The 12,317-nt window shown below is 39.5% G+C and overlaps 1 protein-coding gene across 2 annotated transcripts in view; it reads right to left on the minus strand.

Annotated features, from left to right (window-relative positions):
- The window catches only part of ANK2 (ankyrin 2), a gene marked incomplete at both ends in the record, with an annotated part of 247,348 nt that overhangs the window by 167,459 nt on the left and 67,572 nt on the right, over positions 1-12,317 (minus strand). The gene's annotated exons all lie outside the window — the stretch shown is intronic.

Raw genomic sequence — 12,317 nt, forward strand, 5'->3', positions numbered from 1 at the left:
GAAGAGTGAGATGCAGAAGGAAACACACCAAGGGCTGTGGGCAACAGGCTGGTCTCTCTTGGAATCTCACCAGGATGCATAGCTACTGTGTATCCATAAAAACATAAAAAATATGAAATAAATGTACTTTGATGACACTATTGCTTTACATGTTTTGTTTTTTTTTTTTGATTCTTGGAAATCCACAATATTAAAGGGCTATTTTTTAACAGATGAAAAGATATGTACTTTTAAAATGATATGACTTTGTGACCTTTTACATTTTTGGGGGGGGGTTACTGGGGATGGAACCAAGTGTTATGTGCAAATATATCACTATCGCTACGAACTACAATGTGATGTAAGATTATAATGCAGCCAAAATATATAAAATATAAAAATGCATTAATTGATTTTAAAGTATTTTCCAAAAGAAAGAATAGTTGAGGTCAGCATGCTCTGATGAGGCTTAAACCACTTCACAAATCTAATCCTCTACAGGATATTCAAAATCCTAATCAATCACTCTTACATATGAAACTTACTACAGTGTTTCGGTACTAACTTTCTTAGAGAACAACCTATTTCTGCCTTTATACTGAAGAAATTTTAACCAAATACTAGGAGAAGATAACTCTTTGATTCATGGTATAGAATTATGCACAGTGAGTTCTCAATAAATTAGTGAATATAACAATATTTTAACAACTGATTTGTAGATTTCTGACTATTTAAATAATCATATCTTTTGTAAAAAAATTTCACCTTTTCATTTTCAATTTATATATTTATTTCTTTTTCTCTTAGCATTGTCTAAAGCTTAAATGAAATGTTGAATAGTATCACTAACAAGAATTCTTTTCTTGTTACGGACTTTAATGAGAATGCTGATATTTGCAGTAGTTTTTGTAATATTTCCTTTGGACATATCCTGATATTACTAGTTGGGTAATTTAAAAAATGCTACCAGATTTTAAATTAAACCTATTAATTTAAATGTATCATTTTAAGCACTAAAATATTACATACAAGAATTTTATTATAATAAAAATTGCACTTATTCATAAAAGTACCACCATTTAGTCCTTAAGACTTATTTTTAACTCAGTTTCCCAGAGAGAGAGTATCTGCCCAAATATTTCTGTTGCATGAAATATTAAAGAAAACTAACCTATATAAATTAAGAACAGTAGCATTTTAAAAATAGCAATTTAAAGTTGTTTCCAATTATGAGTTGATAGTGCTTGGACATAGGATCATCACCGTGAGGTAATTAAACAGAGTTTTGTGCCAACCTAGAGAAGATTCAACGGAACCAGTGCTTCAATCGGCCCTAGACACAATGTCTTTTTGGGGTCTATTTTTTCACTGATGTATCACAAATTCCTCAAATAGTATCTGCAAAGCACAGAGTAGAAGACCAATCAATATTTGTCTGTCAGTAGCTTCAGAGAGAGATTCCTGGACTCCCTGCAGATACCCAAATCTTCAGATGCTTGAGTTTCTTTTATAATGTAATGTGTACTGGGTATATGGTGCACACCTGTAATCTCAGCTACTCAGGAGTCTGAGGCAGGAGAATTAAAGGCCAGCCTGGGCAATTCAGTGAGACCAGGTCTCAAATTTTAGAAAAAAGGCATGGGTTTAACTCCCACTGCAAATAAATAAATCAATGAATAAAGTTATTTCTCAACATCTTTAAAATTGTGGATTTAGCCTACTCAATATTTTGTTCTAAGAAATGTCAATACTGTAAAATAGATAGTTCTAAAATTTTTTTATTACTATACCATAAGGGAACATAATCAAAATACATTAAAGGTTTATTGTATCCTAGTTAGAACATTCCACCCTTGGAATTACCCCCTGAAAGTAATTTTCAAAAGTACTATTTGATTAAATCATATTTTGTAAGTTGAATTTTAATCTTCTCTCAATGTCTAAGATGAAAATCCATTTTTCTCTGTCCCTCTCTTTCTCTGTTTCTGTCTCTGCCTGTCTTTTTCTCTCTGTTTTTTTCTCTCTCTCTCTCTTTCTTTCTATTAAGTGAAGCCATAAGTATCTCTAAGAATGGAGGCCCATATTCTAAATACCCGGGCTATTAAAATGCTTCAAGTTTATTAGCATCTGTGTTTGGGCTGTACTGTATGAGAGTTGTTAGACAAGCCAGTCAGGAACGCTGCCGCTGTTGTATTTCTCACTGAACCAGGAGTGGGCAGCGGCGGGCACACGCAGGACGCTGGTCTTTCATGCACTGGCTCACCCAGCTGCACCATCGGGAAACCTGGTCATGAGGACGGTTGGCAACCACTGAGCTCTCACAAGTGCGAGCGTTGTTCTATGCGCTGTATGTGGAGTAACTATGCAACAACCCCTGGCAGGACGTACTATCATTACAATTCCCCTATGACAGATGAGGACACTGAGGCACAGCTACATGCGGAGAAAGTGAAACAGTTGATCTTTGAACTCCAGGATTTGGCAACCCAGCTTCGAATTCTGTATTTTTATCCATTTCACTATGCAGCCTTTCTCAGGCAATAGCAAAAGTGATTGTAAAATTTTACAAACTTATCATGTCTTTCCTGGTTTTAAGAGTAGAAATAAAGAGTGGAAATAGCCAGGGATTATGATCATTACATGTAGCTGGTTAGTTATACTTAACTGTAATGAATCCACAGACAAGTTTTTATTTACCATATTTAGTCATTTTTTTCACAGTTAAGAAAGTAAATACATACTAAAGATATGGGTTAGAAAAATAATCTTTAAGAATTGAACCCAATATGAAAACTTTAAAAAATTAAGACATTACATAGATTATAGTAATAATCTACTCTTTCAAGAGTGATTATGCAATGAATCAATGCTTGAGGTATAAACAGAATCACTTTGGCTCCATGGGTAGTTACCTAAACTCGGTTTCTCTCTATAAAATCGGGAAAACAAAGTCTGATCTCTATGCAAATTATGTAATGAAATATGGTAAATAAATTCACTTAGGCAGGGTTTTAGACACCCATACCTGAAAAATGCCACTGGAGAACAATAAAGATATAATTGCTTATAAAGCATCATAAAGCGTATAAAAAGAATTTAAGTGCATCAAAAAAACTGAAAAAATGACTACTTTTTTTTTTTAATTGGTGGTACTAAGGACTGAACTCAGGGGAATACTACCTCCTCTGAGCTATACCCCTAGCCTGATTTTATTTTTTACTTTGAAACAAGGTCTCACTAAGTTGCAGAGGGCCTCACCAGGTTGTTGAGGCTGGCTGCAAACCTGTGATCCTGCTGGCTCAACCTACCAAGTACTGGGATTACAAGCGTGCACCACCACACCTGGCTAAAAAATGGCTACTTCTAAGAAAGGGCATGGTAGTTAGGAGCTGTGAAAAGTGATTTTTATCTTTTGTTCCACAGAATTGTACATTGTCTTAAGAATGTATTCGTGTATTATGTGTGAAGTTAAAACAGGCAGATTAGATATTTGGGCTTGACATTTGACTGTGGACTTCAGATTCCCATTGTAAACATTAGCAACACAATGTCTATAATATCCCCTTTCAGTTCTAAACCACATTAATTTAGTTATGAGCATAATATATGAATGTTTCTATCAGCAGTCCTTACAGGTTTTACAGGGAAATCTTTATTTCCACTACTCTTCTCTGCTTCTTTTTAATATTCTTTACTTGCAAATGCAAACTTACATTTTCTTGTTCTCTTATTTCTAAGAATCAATGCATCTAATAAGTAAAAAAAGAAAGTAATTCAGGACCTAAGGAAACGATATTAACTGATCTAGTGCTTCCACAAAGATAGCATAATAGCTTTCCCAGGAAGCTAACAATTAAAAACAATAAAAATAACAACAGGAGCTAACAGAGAGGGCTCGCTATGTGCTAAAAAATGACAATAATTACACTATTATTTCTTTGAATTCTCACAATTCTGAAGGTTGTGATAATTGTATTATATTATTACTTCTTTCCATCCTTAGAACTCTAAATTTTAACTTGAAATTGAGTGAGTTTAAATTATTTCGTATCTGAATAACATATAAATAAACCTAGGCATGGAAATAAGTACCTTGCCCAAGGTCTAAAGGTTACTGATTATGGAAACAGAGTTTAAATCCAGCTTGTCTGAGTCCTGATCTTTGTCCCTAAGCCCCACTAAAGTGAAGCCCATCCATGTTTAAATCAAGAGCTGATTTGACTTGATTTTATTAGCCCTCATTTTCATTTTCATTCTTCCAGGTCTGCAACTGTGTACGTGTGTGTGTGTGTGTGTGTGTGTGTGTGTGTGTGTGTTTGTGTGTTACTGAGGATTGAATTCAGAGGTGTTCTACCACTTAGCTACATTCCCAGCCCTTTTATTTATCTATCTTACACTAGGGACTCGAAATCCTCTGAAGTCATTATGTTTTTCCTTTTTTTTTTTTTTGGATATGCTTCACATTTCTTCATTGTCTTATTTCTTCCACGGAAACACTATCCCTACAGCCTAGCTCCTTTCCCACTTCCTGTTGGGTTCATTGCTTTGACAGTCTCATTAATAATCATTCACATCAGATGGTCCATAAATACGGTCGTTTCAAGTCTCCCCTGAGCGCCAAACCTGTAGATTAAGCTTTATTAAAATCTCCTCTAGCTGGGCGTGGTGGCGCATGCTTGTAATCCCAGCATTTGAGAGGCTGAGACCAGAGGATCGTGGTTCGCGGACGGCCTCGGCTTCTTAGTGAGGCCTTTTGCAACTCAGTGAGACCCTGTTTCAAAAATAAAGAATAAAAAATAGGGCAGGGGGTGTAGCTTGGAGGTCGAATGCCCCTGGGTTCCATCCCCAGACCCTCAAAAAAAAAAAAAAAAAATCTCCTCTAGCGGGGCATGATGGCTCATGTTTGTAATCCCAGTACCTGGGAGGCTGAGACGGGAAGTTCACAGTTCGAGGACAGCCTCAGCAAATAGCGAGTCTTTCATCAACCTAGCAAGAGCCTGTTTCAAAAAAAAAAAAAATAAAAAATAAATAGAGCTGGGAATGTAGCTCAGAGGTAGAATGCCCCTGGGTTCAATCCTTAGTGCCATTAATTAATTAATTAATTAAATACATAAAATCTCCTCTTAAAAAGTCTAACAAGCATTTAAAATGCAGTTTACAATGTCTAGCCTCTTTCTCACCACAAGAAAAAGCAAAACCTGTTCCTACCCGCCACTGTCTGTATGAGTGCACTGCGTTACCAACCGTACTGTGGGGCAAGCAGTCATGTCGCCACCACCTCTCCTCTCCTCCCACCACAACCTTAGGTGTGGAGGAAAGCCAGCCCCCAACTCTGGGGGGCTCCATCCGGCACCCTCAGCCCCCCACGCAGCTCTCACGGCCTCTTGTTCAAGGGCACCACGGCAGGAGCGCTGCAGCCCGCTGGCCTCCCTCTCTCTAGGCCGAACAGAGTTTTTTCAGAATCCATGACAGAATCCTGGCTTGCCTGTCACACGCACAAAAGTCTGCCGACTGAGTGACTGTTACCTCCAATCATTTCTTTTTTCTTTTTTACTTATTGTAGTACTGAGGATTTGACCGGGGGCAGGGATCTACCTCAAAGCTACACCCTCAGCCCTATCTTCGTTTTTCATTTTGAAACAGGGTCTTGCCAGGGCTCTGGCCCCGATCCTATGATCCTCCTGTGTCAGTTCAAGTACTGGGATTACAGGCGTGCGTCACCACGCCAGTGCATCTGATCACCTCTCCTGGCCGGCTTCATCTCACGCCATCTGTTTACATTTCTCACTTTGTTTCCAGTCTTGGCTTCCGGTGGATTCACCTGGCATCACAGAGCCTGTGGCACAGGGATTGATTCTGTGGGATCTGAGGCAAGAAGTGGATGCTGTCGTACTCTTTCCACCGTTTACCTCGTTTAGCCTCGATTTTAACTCAGAAGGACAAAAGGAAGGGCCGATTGCGTAACATTTGAACTCTCTGCTTACAGGAATGTAAAGACATCCTTGCCATTAACTTTTCTTTCTACAAATCTTATCTGACTACAAATTTAGTTTCCTTAAGACTACAGTAGTATCAGGCCTGGACAGGCCTTGTGAAGTGATGAATAAGTGGTAGATCTACGAAAGGTTGTAGATTTGATCATGTATTTGCCATAAATTATTCACATTTTAAGAAAAAAATGACAACTGGGATTCAGCCTTTCCCTACCATCTAAAAAATAAAACTGTATTATTTACTTCAAAAATCGAAAATTGCTTTTTTATTTTATTTATTTATTTATTTATTTATTTGGTGGTACTGGGGTTCCTGGAAGCCCTTCTACCTCTGGGCTACACTCCCAGACCTATTTTATACTTTTTTTAAAATTTAGAAACAGGGTCTCCTAAGCCAGCGCGCGCGGCTGGCTTCGAACCTGCGCGATACTCCTGCCTCCGCCTCCCAAGCGCGGGGATTACAAGTGTGCACCACCATGCCCAGCAAAAATTGCTTTTTATGAATAAAAATATTATGATGCATTTTCAGAAGTGTGTATGCTTAGCAGACTATTAATGTCAATCTTGGACTTTTACTGAGAGAGGACATAGTAATGCTTTTCTAGATAATATTTTGTTTGTTTTACTGGGGATTGAACCCAGGGCCTCATACATGCTAGGCAAGGACTCTACCACTGAGTTGTATCCCAGCCTTCTAGAAAAAAATGTTAAAGATAGAAATTTAAATTTTCAAGCACATCAGAAAATGGGGAATTGGAGAACATCTTTCCTTGAACTTGGAACCCTGTGGACTGCAGATGTTCCTGTAAACTTTAATGACCTAATAGGCTGATTTTCAGAGTAAAAATGAAAAGACAAGTGTCCTGACTTTCTTATTCTTGGTCAAATGCAAGTCACTGCTTTCACCTGAACTTCAGGGCATTTGCTTCCGATTCAAAAAAACAAAAAATAGACCTTTAAAAAGAAAGAACCAACCATATGTGTAAATTTGAGGGAGAAAAAAAAAACCTTGAAGATAAAAACATCTTTTGGAATCTGTGACCATGAAGTGTGTGTGTGTGTGTGTGTGTGTGTGTGTGTGTGTGTGTGTGTGTGTGTTTAAGAAAGATAAACACAGAGAGAACAGAATGTTTCATTATGCGTTTCTGCTTTAAGAGCCAAGGACGTCTCTGACCATATGGAAGCAATTCAGGATAATGGTCAGCTGGCCAACTGTGTAGGCTTTCCTCCCCTTCAGAGTCCAACGCAGATTGTTGGTGACAGTGGATTAGGGTCAATGAAAAGAAAACTCTTGGAAGCTGTACCTGCAAAGACATTTATCATTGCATACAGTGAGCGTCTGCACCCTCGAAATTCTGGGGTGAACCCAATGGTGCTATGATCTTGCAATTAATAGTGAAGGTCTATAGAAAATCTGCAAGCAAGCCGGGTGGTGGCGCACGCTGGTAATTCCCGCGCTTGGGAGGCAGAGACAGGAGGATCGCGCTGGTTCGGAGCCAGCCTCACTGGTTTAAGAGACCCTGTTTCCACATAAAAAAGTTAAAAAATAGGTCTGGGAGTGTAGCCCATGGGAGTGTATCCCAGAGATAGAAGGGCTTCCAGGAACCCCAGTACCCCCCCCAAAAAAAAAGAAAATCTGCAAGCAAGTACAATAGTAGGATCATCATATTTTAGTTGCAAATAAAAATGCCTTTCAAATAAAATTTCCAGGATTGCAGGAACAAATATTCATCAGGAAACAGACCATGGAACCAAAGATAACAGATGCATCTTCAATGAAACATTATCAAGAACACCAAATGGGAACCTTTTATTTGAATTCCCTTGTCGTTAAAGTAAAATCCTAAAGGTCTGTTTCTAAGTCCTGACGAAAGGACTGAAACACAGATTTGAGGAACAAGGCGGGGAGTGTGGCGACAGAGAAAAAAGTGACTCAAAAGGACATCGCCGAATGTATCTCAGAAACTGTACTGAGATCTCAGACAGGTTAAGAAATGTGTTGGGTCAAAGAACAGCCTAAGAAAATGGTTGGACGGACAAAGCCAGGCCCTGAGAGAAGGCAGAGTGCATCTGAGGGCACGTGGCTCGGGCGACTCTCGAGTAGTGACCTGAAGGCCTCTGCTGGACATCATGGCTGACCAGGCCCCTAGGGGTGACCTGTACCTCTTTTCTGGCAGATCGCGTGGACTCTGGGAGAAAGTAGTTTGCAACTGATGGGCACTTGGCTCGGGCGACACTCGGGTAGTGACCCTGAAGGCAGCTACTGGACCCCGGAGTTCCGACCGCCCCTATGGGGTGTTCGGCCACTTTTCTCTATTCCCTTCTGGCAGATCGTGTGGGCTCCGGAAGAAAGCAGCCTGCACCTGAAGGCAATTCGGCTTGGGCTACTCTCAAGTATTGTCCTGAAGGCAGCTGCTGGACCCAGAGTTCCAGACCCTTTGGGGGTGTTCAGCCACCCTTGCCCCATTCCCTGCTGCTTCCAATAAACCTTTTACTCCCCTTAAAAAAAAAAAAAAAAAAAAAAAAAAAAACAGAAGGTGGGAAAACTGTTTAAATGGAAACAGTGAACTTTGCAAATATCAGTAGGCAAAATGCAAGCAAAAGCTGCTTCCAGTATTTAAAGAAACGTATGATTCAGAGAATACTCTAAAATCTTTTCAAAGTACAATATTTTGGATAACAATATAGATTAGAACAATTTTAAAGTCATGTCTCTGAGACTAAGAGATTTATAGGTTATAAAAGTAACTCAGTAGCTGAGTGTAGTGGTGCATGCCTGTAATCCCAGTACCTGGGAGACTGAGACAAGAGGAATGGAGGTTCAAGGTCAGTCTCAACAAATAGTGAGACCCTCAGCAACCTAGTAAGACCTTGTTTTAAAATAAAAATAAAATATGGCTGGGGTATAGCTCAGAGGTAGAATTCCTCTGAGTTCAATCCCCAGTAACTCTCTCTCTCTCTCACACACACACACACACACACCCCAACATATGATGCTGAAAAGCATTCCAGCATGTCTGTAGCACTGTTTAGAGAATGGCAAATCTTTGTTAGCAAAGATTTTTTTGGAATTTGCCTGTGTATTTATTTCCTTATTTTGTGGTATTAGGAATTAAGCCCAGGGGCATTTTGCCTTTGAGCTACACTCCCAGCCCTTTTTAAATTTTGAAATGGGTTCTCAATACGTTACTCAGGGTCTTGTTAAATTGCTGAAGCTGGCCTTAAACCTGTGATCCTCCTGTCTCAGCCTCCCACTAATGGGGATGACAGCATGTGCCACCATGCATAGCTTGCCTGTGTTTTTAGAACACAAGCAGCAGTGTGATGTGGTGACACATGTCTGTCATTCTAGTACTTGGGAGGCTAAGACAGGAGGATTGGGGGTTCAAGGCCAGCCTCAACAACTTGGTGATACCTGTTTCAAATTAAAAATTAAATTGGCTAGAGTGTATCTTGGAGCTAGAATGCTCTTGGGTTCAATCCCTAGTACCAAAAAATAGAAAAAAAGAAAGAGAGAAAGGCCATCCCCATAGCAAACAATGTTCGTCAACTCACTCTAGGTTGCAGCCCTCTTGATGAGACCTTCATACCCCTGAACACAGACTGTAGAGCTACATGGTCAGAGATCATTTCTAAAGTCCCACCAAAGGCTGACTCATGAAGGCCACACTGCTAACACCACTGAACACAAACGGGACAAACATTTGTTCACTGGGATTGTAACAATTACATACTTTTGTTTCAAGTGTATAAATGGATTCTGGTGGTGTTCTCGAACTCTTATGAACTGAGGACACTTCCAAAACAAAACTGTCTCTGTGTTATGTGGCAAATGACCGAGATTTTTTACTTGGTCAAACTTCTGCGTCTTCTCTGAGGCCCATCTGTACACTTCCTTTCAAAATCCAGATTTCTCAAAAGAGCCCTGCCATTGGTCAGAACACCCTATCATCGGTTCCTAGCCATCCTTAATACCTGGTCAGGTTCCTCATTTCCACCATCCCCCCAGTGATGGCTGATCCCACTTGTGTTTAACAAGAACCCCATCATTATGTAGCCAGGATCTCCCTCAGCACAGCTCCTCGGCTCCCGATCCTCACTTGCCCGTGTTGTATTAGAGTCAGGCCCAGTCTTTCCTCTACTGCAGCCCCCTAGCAGACCCTACTGCTAAGGTCCTGAGTAAATGTTTCGTACCTAGCTTTAGCATGTATCACCGAATGGTTCCTTCTTTACCACATATAAAGGTAAGCCTCACATGAATCTCAGAGCATTTGTAGAGAATGCAGAAAAATCCACAAATATCTACTTCTCTATAACTTATGTAGTACAAAATTTTTACTGAATATTTATTCCTTGAAAAATTTCAGTTTTCTACCTTCTTCCAAAAATAAGTTCAGTAATCCACTCCCAAAAAACTAGGATGTTTTTGAAAGGAAAAGTACTATGCAACCACCAATGTTCCTATAACTTTGGGCTACTCTGCGCCATGGAGCCTTAACTTGTGTTCTTAGAAACATGCAGAGGAAGGTACAAATTTGAATTAAAAAATTTAGAATTTATGTTGTACATTTGGGGATTCTCATGCATGTCTGTTTTGGAGTACACATGTCCAACTGCCATGAGCACGTCCCTACACATCTACCCGATACTCTGTTGTACCTTAAATAAGATACGAGAGGACAATGAAATATTAGGACTCAGACCAGCCCTCAGCAGCCTTACAGCCACTCTTTGGGGGGGGTTTGCTTGCACACATGAGCAAAATAATCAGACCACTTATACAAATTCATGTATTGTCATTTCAATCATTGAACTGTAAAATATTCTATAGAATAATAATTTTTGTTCAGTGATACAACATAACAAATGTCTTAAGATTTATCAAATGACTTAGACATTTAGAAAAACTTCCTAAAAGGCAGATACTATGGTGCACAACTGTAATCCCAGTACTTGGAGGCTGAGACAGGAGGGTCACAGGTTTGCAGCCAGCTTGAGCAACTCAGGGAGGCCTTCTGCTGATTAGTAAGACCCTGTTACAAAATAGAAAATAAAATAGGTCTAGAAGTGTAGCTCAGAGGTAGGATTCAATCATTCAATCCCCAGTATGAGAGAGAGAGAGAGAGAGAGAGAGAGAGAGAGAGAGAGAGAGAGAGAAAGAGAGAGAGATATCCTGCGATTACTTTTTCTTTTTTTAAATTTTTTATGGTGGTACTGGGGGTGGAACCCAGAGGCTTTCTACCTCCAGGCTGCGATTACTTTTTCTAACCCCCAAACTTTCTCACAATATAAATATCAGCTTGAAGCTATTTGTCGGGATTTCCTACAACATAAATCATAATTGATTGGGCTAATAGGATTATTTCAATCTTTTAATGATGATATAAACCTTTTCTAAAGACCTGTTGTAATCTGGCTTGATTATGACTTTATAGAAAAGGCTCGTTGACCCTGAAAGCAATTGCTGATGAGACCGTTGTGGCTTATCCCCCTTGAAAAGTCTCCGAAGCACATGAATCTCCAGTAACCAGCGTGTAATAATGGATGTTATAGCTTTTAACACACATTTACTTTGCAGCATTTGCCACCTGTCAACTCTATATTCAACTGGTCATTTTGAGAAAGGTAATACTGCTCTTTTTATAGATGCTAACAGCAGGACACATGTGCATTTTCCATCAAAGCAGGGGCATTCTGCAAGCAACTCAACTTCGCCAGCTTTCATTACTACACTTTGGAAGTGCGCTGTTGATTCAAGCCTGTAGTTAAATCTACACCTAGTGAATTTTTTTTTTTTTAAGGTATTGGGGATAGAACCCGGGTACATTCTACCTCCGAGCTACACCCCCAGCCCTATTTTTTATTCTTTATTTTGAAACAGGGTCTCATTGAATTGCAAAGGGCCTCATTAAGGTGCCGAGGCTGTCCACGAACCTCGATCCTCCTGTCTCAGCCTCCCAAACGGTGGGATCACAAGTGTGCGCCACCACGCCCAGCGTAAGCCTAGTGTATTTACCGCAGCATCTTACCCCCAGTTTCCTCTCAAATTCTCGAAAACTCACATTTGGGGTGTGAGATAACCAAAATAGTGTGATTCCCACTTTATAGCATACTCCCTAACTGAGATGCTAATATTTTGATAATTTTTTTTAATTTTAGGAGAAAGAATATTTTCATAGTGCAACACAACTTTCATGAATAATTCATATTTAAAAGATGTCACTTTGTAAAAAAAACTGCATTCTTTCTTAAAATATTTATAAATAAGGATGGACTTAAATGTGTCAAGTGTTTGGTTATATTAAATGAATGATTATGATATGCCAAATAAGAAATTTAATTGAA

This window comes from Muscardinus avellanarius, assembly GCF_963383645.1.
Source record: "Muscardinus avellanarius genome assembly, chromosome: 6".
Taxonomy (NCBI): Eukaryota; Metazoa; Chordata; class Mammalia; order Rodentia; family Gliridae; genus Muscardinus; species Muscardinus avellanarius.